The 17,418-nt window shown below is 42.9% G+C and overlaps 1 pseudogene; it reads right to left on the bottom strand.

Annotated features, from left to right (window-relative positions):
- The window catches only part of LOC106609382 (acyl-CoA synthetase short-chain family member 3, mitochondrial-like), a 55,514-nt pseudogene that overhangs the window by 17,772 nt on the left and 20,324 nt on the right, over positions 1-17,418 (bottom strand).

Raw genomic sequence — 17,418 nt, 5'->3', positions numbered from 1 at the left:
GTGGGATGGGAGCCATATGGTAATGAGTGACATGCTAGGTGTGACACGCCACGCAAATCCACAGGTGGGCACAGAAAACAAGGAAAGGTTGGCCAAAGGAAGGGCGTTCATCTGAATATAGATTGTGTATGTAATGTGTATCTGGGTAGTAGGGTAAACAAAGGACACATTAGGTATTTTTATTTGGCTGCAATCCTTTGAATTATCTGGTAATGGGATGTAGTCTTATAGCTTTAGATAAGGGGACCAAGTAGGTGTCCATTACACCATAGCTGTACGTTACCCTAGCAGCATTACCATAACATGGGAGGAGATACTACCACTAACCTAGGGAGGTTAAGGTTTCCTCTTAACCTCCTGACTCTCTGGGGCGTAATCATGTTGGACTTTAGAGCCTCAAGTGCCAAGCACAAAGCTACTGGTTTTCATGTTGGCGAGGAGGCTGCTTAGAGGAGGCTGTGTGAACACAGGAGAATATAGAGCCACTTCACATGGTGGCATTGACCCACAGACAGGACTGGCTACTCTCTAGTGCAGAGCACAGGGCCAGGAGAATGAACTCTCTAACTCTGCAGTCAGAATGAGATCAAGAAAGAAACACCGTAGTTGTAAAGGAAAGTCATTATTTCTAAACCTCATTTGCTGCAAAACGTAGGATCCTGTTTCTAATTGCACTTTAATTTACAACCTCACATAGGTTTATTTAATTGCAGTTCATTATGCACCCATTTGTGTAATATCACAGTCTAGCACTTAATTGTTCAGCTTCTATTCGTCATCTCTGTGTGATGATTACCAAATGTCAGAGAATAGACGTCTTGTGTACTGCTCCTAGACATGTTTCACCACCATGTTACAATGAACCTTCGTACTGAGACAGAGCTTTAGTGGAAAGAGCCTTTAGCATGTCATGTCCCTGGGCTGGGGCTTGGGCTACAGGGGCTGGACAGAAGGGGGACAGAGACCCAGCCGCCTGCCCTCCCTGCATCTCTAATCGCTGCTTCCCATCAGCCACTTCACCCTGGTGAGCCAGACCCTGCCAACTGGAAATATTCGGGTTGCCCGGCAACACCGATGACATCAGCAACCTTCATCATCAGCCGTCCCTCCAACCCCAGGCACTTGGGGTCTTAAAATAGCGACACAGATTATTATCAGGCTTCAAAATAGCAGCCATTTTCTCTGTTTTCTTCCTGGATACACAGGGGGAAATGAGCCAGTATTCAGACAGATTTGGATAAAGGGGTGGGGGTCAGAGACTGCTGTGGATGACTAACTGAAGTTACGTTTTTTTCCAACTGCTTACACACAAAATCTTTTCATGTCACACGATTTTTGAAACCTCTCACTCAAAGTGCAAAACTACACACCAAATATCCAAAACCATAAGCTATTTCTCAACCTTTGACTCAGTTGTCAATTGCATAAAACACTTTTTTCAAAACACTACACACAATTCTCTACCTAAAACACAAATATCTAATAGGAAGTGACTTGCTTTCCTTTTCCAAACACAACCAATCAAAATGCTACACTTATTCACCAGGTCACACACACAATAGGACAGAGGGCAATTACCAATGTCCCTGGACAGCGTGGGGGTAATATAACTATGTGTGCTGCCATCACTCAAAACGGGGTCCTCCATCACAATGCCACACTGGGTCCGTACAACACTGGCCATATGCTCACTTTTCTGGATGCAATTTACACAATGCTTGTCCCTGATCCAGATCAGGAGCCTGCTAGATTTGTGGTTTTATGGGACAATGTTAGTTTTCACCGGGCTGTTCTGGTCCAAAACTGGTTTGCCACCCATCCACAATTTGTAGTTTTGTACCTACCCCCATATTCACCTTTTCTAAATCCCATAGAGGAATTCTTCTCAGCCTGGCGCTGGAAAGTGTATGATCGCAACCCTATGCCCGCATGCCGCTTCTCCAGGCAATGGAGGACGCATGTGGGGACATAGAGGTTGCCTCTGTCCAAGGTTGGATACGCCATGCTAGGAGATACTTCCCTCGATGTTTGGCAAGAGAAAACGTATCTTGTGATGTGGACGAAGCGTAGCTTAGCACTGGTGACTGCCCCCAACCCCTACCAATTCCTGGACTGCCCCCCGGGACCCCACACACACAATTGTGTTCTTTACTGTATTCTAAAGAATATACTTTTGGTTTACATATGTTTATGGTTTTGTTGTATGCTACTGTATAGAAGAGTAATGTTTGGCCTAATAAATATTTTCTGTTTCTACATTGCATTGGTGTTTACAGTGTACTTGTTACCCCTCTCAGCAGATTACGTTCACTGTAGAACATTGTATTGAAATGTAGATATAAGCCTATGAAAGACCAAAGAGCTTTAGATTTAGAACAACAGTGTTTACATGGTATATCCAAAAATGTACTATTATGAAAGCAGTGTTTGCCATTTGATGCAAATGCTTCATTCTGACATGTGTTTATGGCATTTTGAATGCAGTGTTACATTTTGAAGGAGATGTGAGGCATTTTGCATTTTGTGTGTGCAGTTTTGGGAATTGTGTGTAGAGTTTTGACAAAAAAGGAGACAGTTTTGAAAACGTGTGTAAGCAGTTGGAAAAAAACTGTAATAGATGTGACTGTCTGTGATGTAACAGAAATGGAGACAGAGTGGATACTCTTGATAGGGGAGATAGAGAGGGGAGAGTGAAAGAGAGCGAGAGAGACAGAGAGAGAGAGAGAATGATTGACACACACAATGTATCAGCGAATCAGCTGAGAGTGTGTGTCTGAGTGTACATGAAAGTAAGGAGCGCACAAATCACTTCTACTTTATATCAGTAAAGTCATCTTATCCACTGGCCCTGCAAAATGACATCTGATTTGGAGAAAGAAAACAAAGAAAAAACAAATTCAAATTCAAAGCCAAATTGGTCAATCAGTCAAACTCTACTTGTAAGCTTGTTTACATAATTGAAATATGCTGTTCATATGAGATCCCTGACAATTTAGACACATTTAGCTGAGACTAATCAGAGGCATCATTTAGTAGAAGAGTTTGAAGCGAGCTGTTGATGTGCCGTGCCATTTTCATCAAACACAATTAAGAAGAACATATTTCTCACACTTATTATCGCTGTTCAGTAGACGCAACACTCCTGCAGTGACAGACGAGAAAGAATGCTGCTCAAAATACCTGCCCCTTTGTAAAAACTAATTTACAGTTCTTTGAAGGCTGAAGGAGGAAAGGAACACTTATATCCACGTCTGTACTGAAGCCTCTCTACTCATATCTACTCTGTCTGTCATTTCATTACAAACAGCACGGCCTCCTACAGTAGTTCCACTGTTAGTTCCTACTGTTTGAAACCCAGGGCCCACAGTACATGTGAGGAGTTCCCTGGGTGGTCAAGACGAGGCAGAGACACTGCTCCTGGCTCTCTGTGATGATACAGTTTGCCACACAGCAGTGGTACATAACTATACTAGGTTTGCTCCAGGGTAGAGAAAAGCCCACGAAATGACCAGGGACTGCTGCTTTCAAGCTGTGATACATTTCATTTTCTCAGATGAAAGGCAGCCAGCCTTTACAGAGCATGAATACTTTGAATGCTATTTCACTCTGATTCTAGATCAGTGATCTGGCAGACAGCCTCTTCCATTCAGATCATCTTCCACCACCTTAATACTGACTCTAGATCAGTGGTCTGAAAGTGGTCAGACCACAGAATTATATCTTAATTTAATAGGATCTCTATGGGTCAGACAGCCTCTCTTTGCGGTGTCTTCTAATTCAGATTACCACACGTCACCCGCCCACCTTTAAAATCTCTATCTCTCTGAGCCTCCATTCCTGCTGATTTTCATGCCATCGATTTCAGCTTTCCTTTGCTGAATATTACATTGGAAAGAGATTACAGGGCATGTTGTGGAATGATTTGTGAAAATCCAAGAGTAATTGATTTTGTTCAATTTGTATCCATTTTGCAGGGAGCTAGTAGATCAGCCTGGGTAGGCTCAGCAGTAAAGCCCCTGGATGGAGACTGCATTTGAAAGGCAAATCTTTACAGGCATCTTACATTCTTTAAAAATAAGTGGAAGTGTGTGATGGATTATTCAACAAACAACTGTCCATGGAATGCATTCCAAAGGAGTTGTACTTTGATTTCCGAGAATGTCTTAAACTTAGATTTGTGAGAACCCACCAAAACATTTCAAAGTAACATGTTTGGAATAATAATGTTTGGAATAATACCAATAACTGTGTTGTTTCTTAATTAATGTGTTTTTTCAGTGATCTTGGGATTACTGCAAGAACATTATGCATTAAATGTACAATCCTCTCCAGAACCCTAGGCTGCAAGCCAATGTCAACCTGCACCACAGTTAGGATTTTGCCATCACTGCAGTTCGCCTTCCTCTTCTCATGAGAAGACAAGACTGGGGCTGATAAATGGGTTTGATGGATCACCTGTCACAGAGAGGTTGACGCACAGTGTGCTGAAATCCTTAGATGACGTGTGACTTAATCCAGTACAGGAGGGAGAAATCAGAAATTTACTGCACAGCCTGTCAGGTTCTTCCACAGGACTTAATTATGCATGCCTTCTCCCATAGTCAAAATCAAATTACTGCAGAGGTTTTATTTTCCAGCTGTCAATATAAAGGGAAATGTTTTAGCCCAAAGTTTGGGGCCCATTTCTAAACCTCTGGCAGAAACTCCGATGCTCTAGAAGGCTTGTGTGACAGTGGAGAACAGAACATGCCTGCAGCTTCCTCATCTCTCACAATAACACAGACTGCTCACATTCATTATGGTCCCTTTAACATATTGAGTCTGTCTGAGTTCTGTCTATTCTCTCTCACAGACAGACAGACAGACAGACAGACAGACAGACAGACAGACAGACAGACAGACAGACAGACAGACAGACAGACAGACAGACAGACAGACAGACAGACAGACAGACAGACAGACAGACAGACAGACAGACAGACAGACAGACAGACAGACAAAGCCCAGGGTGAGAGAGAACTTTCGGTTATTGTCAGAGACAGACTCCTCGACTCTCCAGCGAACAGGTTGAGAACTGCAAGCCTTTATTCCCAGTAATGGCTTTGAGGTTAGTGCTGCCGCCAATCACACAGCCTGCAGTAGATGAAGCTCCCTGGTCTGGAAGGTGCCAGGGTTATTGTTCCAACTCAATCTATCAGCAGTCTGAGGTTTGACTGAACTTCAGCGAACCATAGGCGGATAGTGTGAAGGAATCCTATCATATCTCTCAGGGCTAGGACTGACAGAGAGAGCACCAAGGATATGCTCTGAGAATCAGCCTGTCGTCTCTGATAAACCTCACATCAACACCACAACCATGGAGAAGAACCACCTCCTAGGAGAGTTAAAGAGCCGGGAAAGGAACTGGGTGCGGACACACACACACACACAGACACGGACACACATACACAAAGAGAATGGATGAGCTAGACACAAAGGACAAGCTGGGGAAGGAAGGAGTCTTTTGAAGACATCCAGACTGATAGATGCCTCATAAACCCGTCCTCTGAGCAATGTGCTGGACAGGCTCTGAGACTCTCCTGAAAACTGGAAGAGTAGAAGAGGAGACAGTACAGAGACAGCCAGTGGCTTTACACTCATCTGAACTGTGTGTGTGACGTGTGTGTGCATATGTGTTTGCATTCGTGTGTGTGTATATGTGTGCCTGTGTGGCATCTGGCCATTCAGATCACACTGTACCAGCCAACCAATAGAAGGCAGTCTTTGATCTATCTGCTCGCTGTGGAAACTATGTGTGTGTCAGGGCCACATGCTGGGATGTCAATCACTCATCCCCCCTCATCTCCTATTGGCCCCTCAGAGCAGATTTACACCCTTGCCAAAAAGAGTTGCGTAATAATGCCTGTGTGGCGTGCCTGCTAAAACAGCACTCATGACTGATCAGTGAAATATGAGGAGAGTGGCGCCAAAGAGAGGGGTCAATTCCATTTCAACTCTGTTAGCACTAGTGGAATTAACTGAGGTTCAATTGATCAATGTGACATTTCCTCTGTTTTTCCAGTTCACCAGCTGCATTTAAATTCTTCGGAAATCGATTGGAATTAAAATGGAATTGACCTTAACTCTGGGGCAAAGCACAATCGATTTCAGGCAAAACAATGCACTCCTACAGGTTTCCATATATACCGACTATATAAAACATTAAGAACAACTGCTCTTTCCATGACAGACTGACCAGGTGAATCCATGTGAAAGCTATAATCCCTTATTGATGTCACTTGTTAAATACACTTCAATCAGTGTAGATGAATGGGGGGGAGACAGGTTAAAGAAGGATTTTCAAGCCTTGAGACAATTGAGACATGGATTGTTTATGTATGCCATTCAGAGTGTGAATGGGCAAGACAAAAGATTTAAGTGCCTTTGAACGGGGTATGGTAGTAGGTGCCAGGTGCACCCGTTTGTGTCAAGAACTGCAACGCTGCTGTTTCTTTGCAGGCTCATCAGTTTCCCGTGTGTATCTAAAATGGTACATTACTCAAAGGACATCCAGCCAACTTGACACAACTGTGGGAAGCATTGGAGTCAACATGGGCCAGCATACCTGTGGAATGCTTTCGACACCTTGTAGAGGCCATGTCCCGAATAATTAAGGCTGTTCTGAAGGCAAAAGTAGGTGCAAATAGGGCTGTTATGGTGACCGTATTACCGCCACACCGGAGTTCACGAATCATGACAGCAGTCAAATTCCATGTGACCGTTTAGTCATGGTAATTAGGCTTCTCCAAGCTCTGATGCTGCTGATGGTCATTAGTAGCCTACCAAACTTGCTGACTGCCTGGTACTAGGCACTCTATTGTCCCTCAAATCACTCTGACATCAATGCAAATGTGATCGAAAATCATGAGAGCCCATGAGCTCATGTTGCCAATATTTCTATAGGCTATGCAATTGCATGAGAAAACTGTTTTTTTTTATTTCACCAAGATAAAGTAAAGCAGTGTGACAAAAACAACAACACAGAGTTACACATGGGATAAACAAACGTACAGTCAATAACACAATAGAAAAATATATATACAGTGGATTGATGGCTTCTATTAAAAAGAGGAGGATCCCATCAGCTTTCTATAGGCTAGGCCTACTATATTTATTTCTCACCTTTCCTAAAATTAAGCGCTCTTTACAACAGGAGTATAGCCTACCTGACTGGCATGAAAATGAACCACAGGAAAAGCGTCCTCCATTTGCTATTTAAGTGCATAGATGACATCGATTTTTTCCCGCTGCCCCTATTTCGAGACAGGTGCATGATAATGGTCCACTCCAAATCAAAACAAGTTATTTAGTATATGTAAAGTGTGAATTAATGATATATTATCACTTGTGAATGATGCCCAGTGTAAGGCAAGAAACAGCATATGCTTTTTTTGCAACTTTTTCAAATCATAGTTCCACACCTCATGTTGCCTAGCCCATAGGCCTATATGTTTTGATAAGGATTGTATCACAATTAAAGTGGCCAAATAACTTCTTAAAGTGAAGCATGTTAATCTGCTTCACGACAGGTGCAGGGCTTATTAACTGGCATACATATCAAGACTGTTTCAAGGACAGCTTTTTTCCATCTACGTAACATTGTAAAAATCAGAAATTTTCTGTCCAAAAATGACGCAGAAAAATTAATCCATGCTTTTGTTACTTCTAGGCTGGACTACTGCAATGCTCTACTTTCCGGCTACCCGGATAAAGCACTAAATAAACTTCAGTTAGTGCTAAATACGGCTGCTAGAATCCTGACTAGAACCAAACAATTTGATCATATTACTCCAGTGCTAGCCTCCCTACACTGGCTTCCTGTTAAGGCAAGGGCTGATTTCAAGGTTTTACTGCTAACCTACAAAGCATTACATGGGCTTGCTCCTACTTATCTTTCCGATTTGGTCCTGCCCTACATACCTACACGTACGCTACGGTCACAAGACGCAGGCCTCCTAATTGTCCCTAGAATTTCTAAGCAAACGGCTGGAGGTAGGGCTTTCTCCTATAGAGCTCCATTTTTATGGAATGGTCTGCCTACCAATGTGAGAGATGCAGACTCAGTCTCAACCTTTAAGTCTTTACTGAAGACTTATCTCTTCAGTAGGTCCTATGATTAAGTATAGTCTGGCCCAGGAGTTTGAAGGTGAACGGAAAGGCTGGAGCAACGAACCGCCCTTGCTGTCTCTGCCTTGCCGGTTCCCCTCTTTCCACTGGGATTCTCTGCCTCTAACCCTTTTACAGGGGCTGAGTCATTGGCCTACTGGTGTTCTTCCATGCCGTCCATGGGAGGGGTGCGTCACTTGAGTGGGTTGAGTCACTGACGTGGTCTTCCTGTCTGGGTTGGCGCCCCCCCCTTGGCTTGTGCCATGGCGGAGATCGTTGTGGGCTATACTCGGCCTTGTCTTAGGACGGTATGTTGGTGGTTGGAGACATCCCTCTAGTGGTGTGGGGGCTGTGCTTTGGCAAAGTGGGTGGGGTTATATCCTGCCTGTTTGGCCCTGTCCGGGGGTATCATCGGATGGGGCCACAGTGTCTTCTGATCCCTCCTGTCTCAGCCTCCAGTATTTATGCTGCAGTAGTTTATGTGTCGGGGGGCTAGGGTCAGTCTGTTACATCTGGAGTATTTCTCTTGTCTTATCCGGTGTCCTGTGTGTATTTAAATATGCTCTCTCTAATTCTCTCTTTCTGTCTTTCTCTCGGAGGACCTGAGCCTTAGGACCATGCCTCAGGACTACCTGGTATGATGACTCCTTGCTGTCCCCAGTCCACCTGGCCGTGCTGCTGCTCCAGTTTCAACTGTTCTGCCTGCGGCTATGGAACCCTGACCTGTTCACCGGACGTGCTTGTTGCACCCTCGACAACTACTATGATTATTATTATTTGACCATGCTGGTCATTTATGAACATTTTAACATTTTAACATCTTGACTATGTTCTGTTATAATATCCACCCTGCACAGCCAGAAGAGGACTGGCCACCCCTCATAGCCTGGTTCCTCTCTAGGTTTCTTCCTAGGTTTTTGGCCTTTCTAGGGAGTTTTTCCTAGGGAGTTTTTCCTAGCCACCGTGCTTCTTTCACATGCTTTGCTTGCTGTTTGGGGTTTTAGGCTGGGTTTCTGTACAGCACTTTGAGAATATCAGCTGATGTACGAAGGGCTATATAAAAATACATTTGATTTGATTTGATTTGATACATACGCAGCACGTGAGTTTCAAGTTTGCGGAATAACATTTTCACTATAAAAATGCACCTTTATAATAAAAGCATTACATGCATAAACGCATTTGTGGTCACTTTTGAGAATGTTTCATTAGCGGGAAATTACCCTTCGCGCTTATAGCTTACTGCGCTCATAATGTGAAGAAATAGCCTAATAGTTTATCAACATTTTAAGCTGTTGTGTCAGGCTCATTGCTTAAAACTGTTTTTTTGATGCTAGTGGTTGTATTAATTTGGCATCTATCGCATCTGTTCCAGTCTATGTTTGGAATATTTGTTTCTCGCACAGAATAGAATAGGTCAACTTTTGTACTATGGGGGATAGTAGATTGACATAGTCTAGTGCTTTTGCTGTTCGTTAGGCCTACTCATCTTGTTGGCTGCCGAAAAGTAAATGTGGACAGTTCCAATATGCGCCTCGTTATTGAATAAGGATGCGCAGTTGCGTCCCCGATGTGTCTGTCTTCACTTGTAGCAGGTGAGAAAGACCCGATGACATTACGGAGAGCCATGTGAGCAAGAGGTGCTTCAGCACACAGCTGGGAGAAGGGAATTATAATTATTATATTCAGCCCAAGGGCACAATGGCTACTAGCCACAAAAGGCATGGATTTTTTTTAGGGGGAATTACAGCCACACAAAGGGGATGCAGCCGGGAAATTCGAGGAATTATCAAGTGCTTGTCAAATTGTGAATGAGAGACTGATGAAGTGTGTACAGCCTGCACAAAAAACAAGGCAGAGATCATGCCTTCCATGCAACTTTTTTAAAATCATCATTAGTCGCATCATGCAGCCTTAGAATGTATTAAAAATCAGAACCTATAGCACAACATTTGTATCACAACTAAAGTTACATGAATACATAGAAACAGGTACTCCTATATGTTATTTTTGTTAACCGCTCAACACAGAATAGCCTCCCTCAAATCGTTCGGAGAAAATATCCTTTCTATTTTATTCAGCTTTGTATTCTTCATACTATAAAATAATGCCACGGAATTCTAAGCAAATCTTGTCTGCTAAATGAACTATTGTAGCCCACAGCCATATGGCATAGCCAGATCAGCACCTAACATAAGGACAACTCAGAATATGGTATTCTGTTCTTCTGAAATAGACTACATTTTCTTCATATCATGTTTCTTTAGACCTGTCTAAAATAAATGATGGATTTATTGTGATGGTGTAGGCTATATTACATGGATTTATCAGACTTTTTAAAATGTAGATGTTCCAAAGGTCTGCATCAGTGGCTTGTAGGCTTTGCGTGGAAGCCAGGAGATGCTAAATGTGTTTATGTCACACCCTGATCTGTTTCACCTGTCTTTGTGATTGTCTCCACCCCCCTTCAGGTGTGTGTCGCCCTTCTTCCCCATTATCCCAAGTGTACTTTTACCTGTGTTCTCCGTTTGTCTGTTGCCAGTTCATTTTGTTTCGTCAAGCCTACCAGCGTTTCTTTCCCGTACTCCTGTCTGTCTCTAGTTCCTGTTTTCTAGCTTTCCCGGTTTTTGATCATTCTGCCTGCCTTGACCCTGCCTGTCGTTCTGTACCTTGTTATACCACCCTGGATTACTGTCGAAACTGTCTGCGTCTTGGTCTTCTCCTGAGCCTTGATAATTTGTGTTCATTAATGGTCAATTACCATGAGACCAGCAGTTATTTGCTTGACAATCACCGGTTGACAAAATGTCATGACCGCCACAGCTTAGGTGGAACTCAATATTAGGAAGGTGTTCCTAATGTTTGGCATACTCAGTGTATATATATATATATATATAGGCTTTTGAGAAAACCAAAGCAACCTAATGGTCATCTGAAAAGACGAAGGAAGGCTCATACTGTATATTGTAGCAACTGGAGCTGTTGCACTGTGGCACATTGGATCATGATAACTAACAGTGGATGACTCAGTAAAACACCAAAAGCCCTTTTTATGTGGTAACTCCTGTGGGTTACTGCTGCTGAGTTAACAACACCCACTTCCAGGGAGGTCTGGGAGAGAAAGAGCCATCTCCCCAAACAGACTCATCTGGGCTGAGATCCAAGACAGTGTCAGGTGGATTCTCTCTCACTCTCACCCGTACATTCTCAAGGTCCATGTCTATTTTTTTATTCCATATTTAACACAGAGATGTCTGCTCTTCCTCGATCGATTCTCTGTCAGGCACGCAGAATAATAAATAAAAAAAACGTACAAGGAATCCAATGCCTATCTCGTGCCGCCTTCTCTACCACATTTATCACTGTTTTGTGGGACTGTGGCTAAGGGAGAGAGGGACATTCGTATGATGGCTCGCTTCCTGGAACATGGGCTGGAATCACCCACCAAGTGGCTAATAGGGTCTTAGTGAATCTAAAGTCATTAGAATGTGACAGGGGAAACAGGATAAAACAATGCAGTATAGCCCTGCACTCAAGACCCCAATTACACATCTCATCACTAATAAAGACAACAGTGATGACGGATGATAGGTCAATTGGAAGGTATTATATACAAAATGAATCACACACTTTCACCAACAAGAAGAACTTCCCCTCCTTATCCATTGTAAAGCTACTAGACCACAGCACATGGTCTATGAACGATGAAATGTGAATTGCTCTGAAAGGACTAGTATTAATGAGGTTAGAGTGAGAAGCTGATTAAGTTAATTGGGTAGCTGTGGGAGCGTAGTGAAAGCCTTAGGGCACTCTAGGACCATTGCAGAGCAATCCCAAATCCTTGTGGGCTAATTCCTCTTCTTAGCATGGCACTCAGTGAAAGAAATGGCCTTTCCTCTGGTGCTCCGTATACAGTATAAGTGCGAAGGATGAATTAAATCGGGAGCATAGTCCATGCACTTAATGCCTGCAGGGGGCTTTCAAGGAAGAGTTATGCTGTGGAGACATAGCTATTTGTTACGCCTTCTCAAGGCCAAATTAATGTCAATGGGCTGATAAAATACTACGAAGACTGCAATAACAATTCACTCACATTGACAATTCCCCTAAGATAGACTAAAACTATAATAGATACACACTTTCAAAAGGTGCTCAGAGAATAGAGTCCTGCATTTATAATTTGTTACGACTATTCTTTAATTCTGAGCCTTTAAATGAGATATAGGGGATATGTTGGGTCAGATGTAATACCACAGCCGGTATCAAGAAATCAAACCATCGTCCTAGTGTAACATGTAGTGTCCATTATGATGTTCCAGTAGCGAATTAAAGTTCTACCAGTCTGCCACCAGTGGTCCAGTACAGGCACTCCAAAGCTCCTTTTGGCCCAGTTCAGAGTCTCCACGTCACAGCTCTCTCCAGCCAAGAAAAGGCTCTTCAATCTGGAGGAGTAGAGAGAACAGTCAAGCTCTATAGGCCAGGACAGTGTAATAGAGTAGTGGTAGATCTATAATGAAGCAATAAGGCCTGAGAGGGTGTGATATATGGCCAATATACCATGGCTAAGGGCTGTTCTTATGTATGACGCAACACGGAACGCCTGGATACAGCCCTTAGTCGTGGTATATTTGCCATATACCACAAACCCCCGAGGTGCCTTACTGCTAATATAAACTGGTTACCAACATAATTAGAACAGTAAAAATACATGTTTTTTGATACCCATGGTATACGGTCTACAGCTTCAGCCAATCAGCATTCACAGTTCGAACCACAAAGTTCATGAAAAACTATTTAACAGCCAAGGAAGGTTGCGGCTGTGTTTTCAAGTTATATAAAAGTGAGTTGTGCCAGTAACAGGGTGAAAAAAGCAATAAGCTTGAGTTTTCCCATTAGACTATAATTGCCTTATGAGTCACAGACAAACTTGCACAAAAACGTGTACACAAAACAACCCATATTGTTTCTGTTGATCTGAGTAAAAATCCCCCTCTAGCTGTGGTTATATACAGTTGAAGTCGGAAGTTTACATACATCTTAGACAAATACATTTAAACTCAGTTTTTCACAATTCCTGACATTTAATCCTAGTAACAATTCTCTGTTTTAGGTCAGTTAGGATCAACACTTTTTTTTTAAGAAAGTGAAATGTCAGAATAATAGTTGAGAGAATGATTTTTTTCAGCTTTATTTCTTTCATCACATTCCCCCAGAGGGTCAGAAGTTTACATACACTCAATTAGTATTTGGTAGCATTGCCTTTAAATTGTTTAATTTGGATCAAACGTTTCGGATAGCCTTCCACAAGTTTCCCCACAATAAGTTGGGTGAATTTTGGCCCATTCCTCCTGACAGAGCTGGTGTAACTGAGTCAGGTTTGTAGGTCTCCTTGCTCGCACATGCTTTTTCAGTTCTGCCCACACATTTTCTATAGGATTGAAGTCAGGGCTTTGTGATGTCCACTCCAATACCTTGACTTTGTTGTCCTTAAGCCATTTTGCCACAACTTTAGAAGTATGCTTGTCCATTTGGAAGACCCATTTGCGACCAAGCTTTAACTTCCTGACTGATATCTTGAGATGTTGCTTCAATATATTCACATAATTTTCCTACCTCATGCCATCTATTTTGTGAAGTGCACCTGTCACGTCCTGGCCAGTATAAGGGTTAATTGGTATTGTAGTTTGGTCAGGACGTGGCAGAGGGTATTCGTTTTATGTGGTTCGGGGTGGTGTGTTTGTTGAAGGGGCATTTGATTTAAGTATTCCGGGGTTTTTTGGGCACTGTTTGATTTTCATGTATTCTATGTTTAGTCTAGTGTGTCTGTTTCTATGTTTGGTTAATTGGGGTTGGGACTCTCAGTTGAAGGCAGGTGTTGTCTATTTGCCTTTGATTGAGAGTCCCATATATTAGGGTGTGTTTGTCATTTGTGGGAGATTGTTCTGTGTTAGCCTTGTGCCTTGTCAGACTGTCAGTGGATCGTTCGTTCTCTTGTTTGTTGTTTTTGTGTTCGTTTGGATTTAAATAAATGTTCAAAATGAACAAACACAGTCCTGCTGCATTTTGGTCCTCCTTCACCGACGATACCCGTGACAGCACCAGACCCACCTGCAGCAAAATACCCCCACAACATGATGCTGCCACCCCCGTGCTTCACGGTTGGGATGGTGTTCTTCGGCTTGCAAGCATCCCCTTTTTCCTCCAAACATAACGATGGTCATTATGTTCAAAAAGCTCTATTTTTGTTTCATCAGACCAGAGGACATTTCTCCAAAAAGTACAATCTTTGTCCCCATGTGCAGTTGCAAACCATAGTCTGGCTTTTTTATGGCGGTTTTGGAGCCGTGGCTTCTTCCTTGCTGAGCGGCCTTTCAGGTTATGGCGATATAGGACTCGTTTTACTGTGGATATAGATACTTTTGTACCTGTTTCCTCCAGCATCTTCACTAGGTCCTTTGCTGTTGTTCTGGGATTGATTTGCACTTTTCGCACCAATGTACATTCATCTCTAAGAGACAGAACGCGTCTCCTTCCTGAGCGGTATGACGGCTGCGTGGTCCCATGGTGTTTATACTTGCGTACTATTGTTTGTACAGATGAACGTGGTACCTTCAGGCGCTTGTAAAGGTCTACAATATTTTTTCTGAGGTCTTGGCTGATTTCTTTTGATTTTCCCATGATGTCAAGCAAAGAGGCACTGAGTTTGAAGGTAGGCTTTGAAATACATCCACAGGTACACCTCCAATTGACTCAAATTATGTCAATAAGCCTATCAGAAGCTTCTAAAGCCATGACATAATTTTCTGGAATTGTCCAAGCTGTTTAAAGGCACAGTCAACTTAGTGTATGCAAACTTCTGACCCACTGGAATTGTGATACAGTGAATTCCAGATGGAATAATCTGGCTGTAAACAATTGTTGGAAAAATTATTTGTGTCATGCACAAAGTAGAGGTTCTAATCGACTTGCCAAAACTATAGTTTGTTACCAAGACATTTGTGGAAGGGTTGAAAAATGAGTTTTAATGACTCCAACCTAAGTGTATGTAAACAACCGACCATGCTAATCTTCACTCAGGGACCTTGACATGGTCTGATAAAGCAGAGAAGACTTCATTTGCTGCCAAAACGTCTGAGGCCATACAGTTTCCATGGCCTCCTGCCACACATAACAACTCAAGGAATTCTAATTCAAATAGGCCTCAGAGGAGGCTGGTGGGAGGACAGGCTCATTGTAATGGCTGGAATGCAGTCATTGGACATTATCAAACATATGGAAACCGTTCCATACTGTATATTCTCTTCCGGTCATTACAATGAGCCTGTCCTCCTATTGCTCCTCCCACCATCCTCCTCTGATTGGTCTGTTATCTGGGTCTTGGTGTAATCTGAATGAGAATGGGTAGAAGAAGCAGGGTCACAGAACTCTACAGAACATCACTCTGCTGCTCTTTTCTCCGTATTCTACACCGCACGCCATTTAAATCTCACCCGTGACACCTTGCCCTGTGTTCCCTGCTCCAACTTTGGAACAATCTGAGTACAGATGTTGGGAGGAGGGGAGAGACAGGCAGCCACTGATGGTTGGATCTGTGTGTAATTTATGCAAGTGGGTGGGTGAAGGCCAAGCACATTTCTCCATATCTTCAGAGGCCCAGATTCAGCCTTGGACAGGCAACAATAGTCCCACAGTACTATACCTAACATAGTCCCACTGGGGAAGTTTGTGTCTCATTAACGACAATGAGAGAGGAAACATTCGGCCCCATAATTGCATTTAGTATGCATGTGCTTGTCTGTTTATTTTTTCTTTATTTAACTAGGCAAGTCAGTTAAGAGCAAATTCTTATTTTCAATGACAGCCTAGGAACAGTGGGTAAACTGCCTTGTTCAGGGGCAGAATGACAGATTTGTACCTTGTCAGCTCGGGGATTTGAACTTGCAACCATTCAGTTACTAGCCCAACGCTCTAACCCACCTTGTACGTGTCACCTTGCAATGAGAAGGTATATCAATATCACATATATTCCTTGAAAGATGGCACATGACATCCCAGATAATGCATGATATAAATACTGCAAATGTTAAGCAAACAGGCAGAGTGAGTCACAAGCCAAGCTTCCTGGTGCTACAAGCTGGAAAATGTTATTGACTGAAATCATGAACTTTGTCACCCATAAGTAAGAGTCTGCTCTGCCTGTGAGCGTTGAGTTAGTGCTCCGGGCTATGTTAATAAGGGCTATAAACTGGTGCTTGCTCCATTGTGCTGTGATTGTTCCTCTGTGTGGGATGAACGGTAGAGCTAGACGTGACTCCTACTCCAGAGAGCTCCAAACCCGCTTTTCTATTACTTTCCTGACATCTGGGGTGATGAGTGAAATTGCTCAAGCTCACTGATAATGCTCCAAGGCCATTACAGTGCAGAGCCATTCCACGGAAGCAACTCATGTGTTGTAATAACAATAGTCATCATGAAGTACCCAGCGAGAACGAAATACTGGGCTGAAAATGGCAATTTTGTGGTTTTGGCATGTCTGCACCTTTCAACACTTGGAAAGTGCTACACAGGCAAATCTGATTTTCTGAAAATCAGCACATAGGAAAGTTCCTTCATAATGACTTTGTGGCACTGGAGGAGGCAAGCCCTCTTGCCGTGCCCTTCCAGCGCCTTCTTCTTCTTTAAAAAATGTTTGCGAATCGCAACCAACTGACAGGTGCATACACCGCTACCTACTGTACTGGCGTGTGAGGCCGGTCACGACCTATCTATCCTTCCAGCGCCTTTCCGGCACTTTCTCTGTTGGTAGGCTAATGGATAATAAGTCAATCAAGTGTGTGATTGGCTGGACAATCAGCCCCAACAGTTGATTAGGCTGCTGCTGCTCACATTCGAGGGAGAGAACTGGAGATACAGTAGCAGCAGACAGTTTGGGGCTGAAAGGTTATCTTAAACTGAGAGTCTTTGTTATTTGAAGTTATACTTTAAGTTTCTTATTTGTAAGCATTTCTGTTGGTAATTGATGTAATAAAGCCTGATTTCTGTTGGTAAGTGATGTAATAAAGCCTGATTTCTGTTGGTAAGTGATGTAATAAAGCCTGATTTCTGTTGGTAAGTGATGTAATAAAGCCTGATTTCTGTTGGTAAGTGATGTAATAAAGCCTGATTTCTGTTGGTAAGTGATGTAATAAAGCCTACGTTTGAAGCGTTCACTCTGCCTCACTGACCCTCTGTACCCGGAGACCCTCTTTCCTCTGGTCCATGGCAGTGGCTTCT

This window comes from Salmo salar, chromosome 07 (assembly GCF_965601325.2).
Source record: "Salmo salar chromosome 07, fSalSal1, whole genome shotgun sequence".
NCBI classification, from domain to species: domain Eukaryota; kingdom Metazoa; phylum Chordata; class Actinopteri; order Salmoniformes; family Salmonidae; genus Salmo; species Salmo salar.
This window is presented reverse-complemented; position numbering and strand designations above follow the sequence as displayed.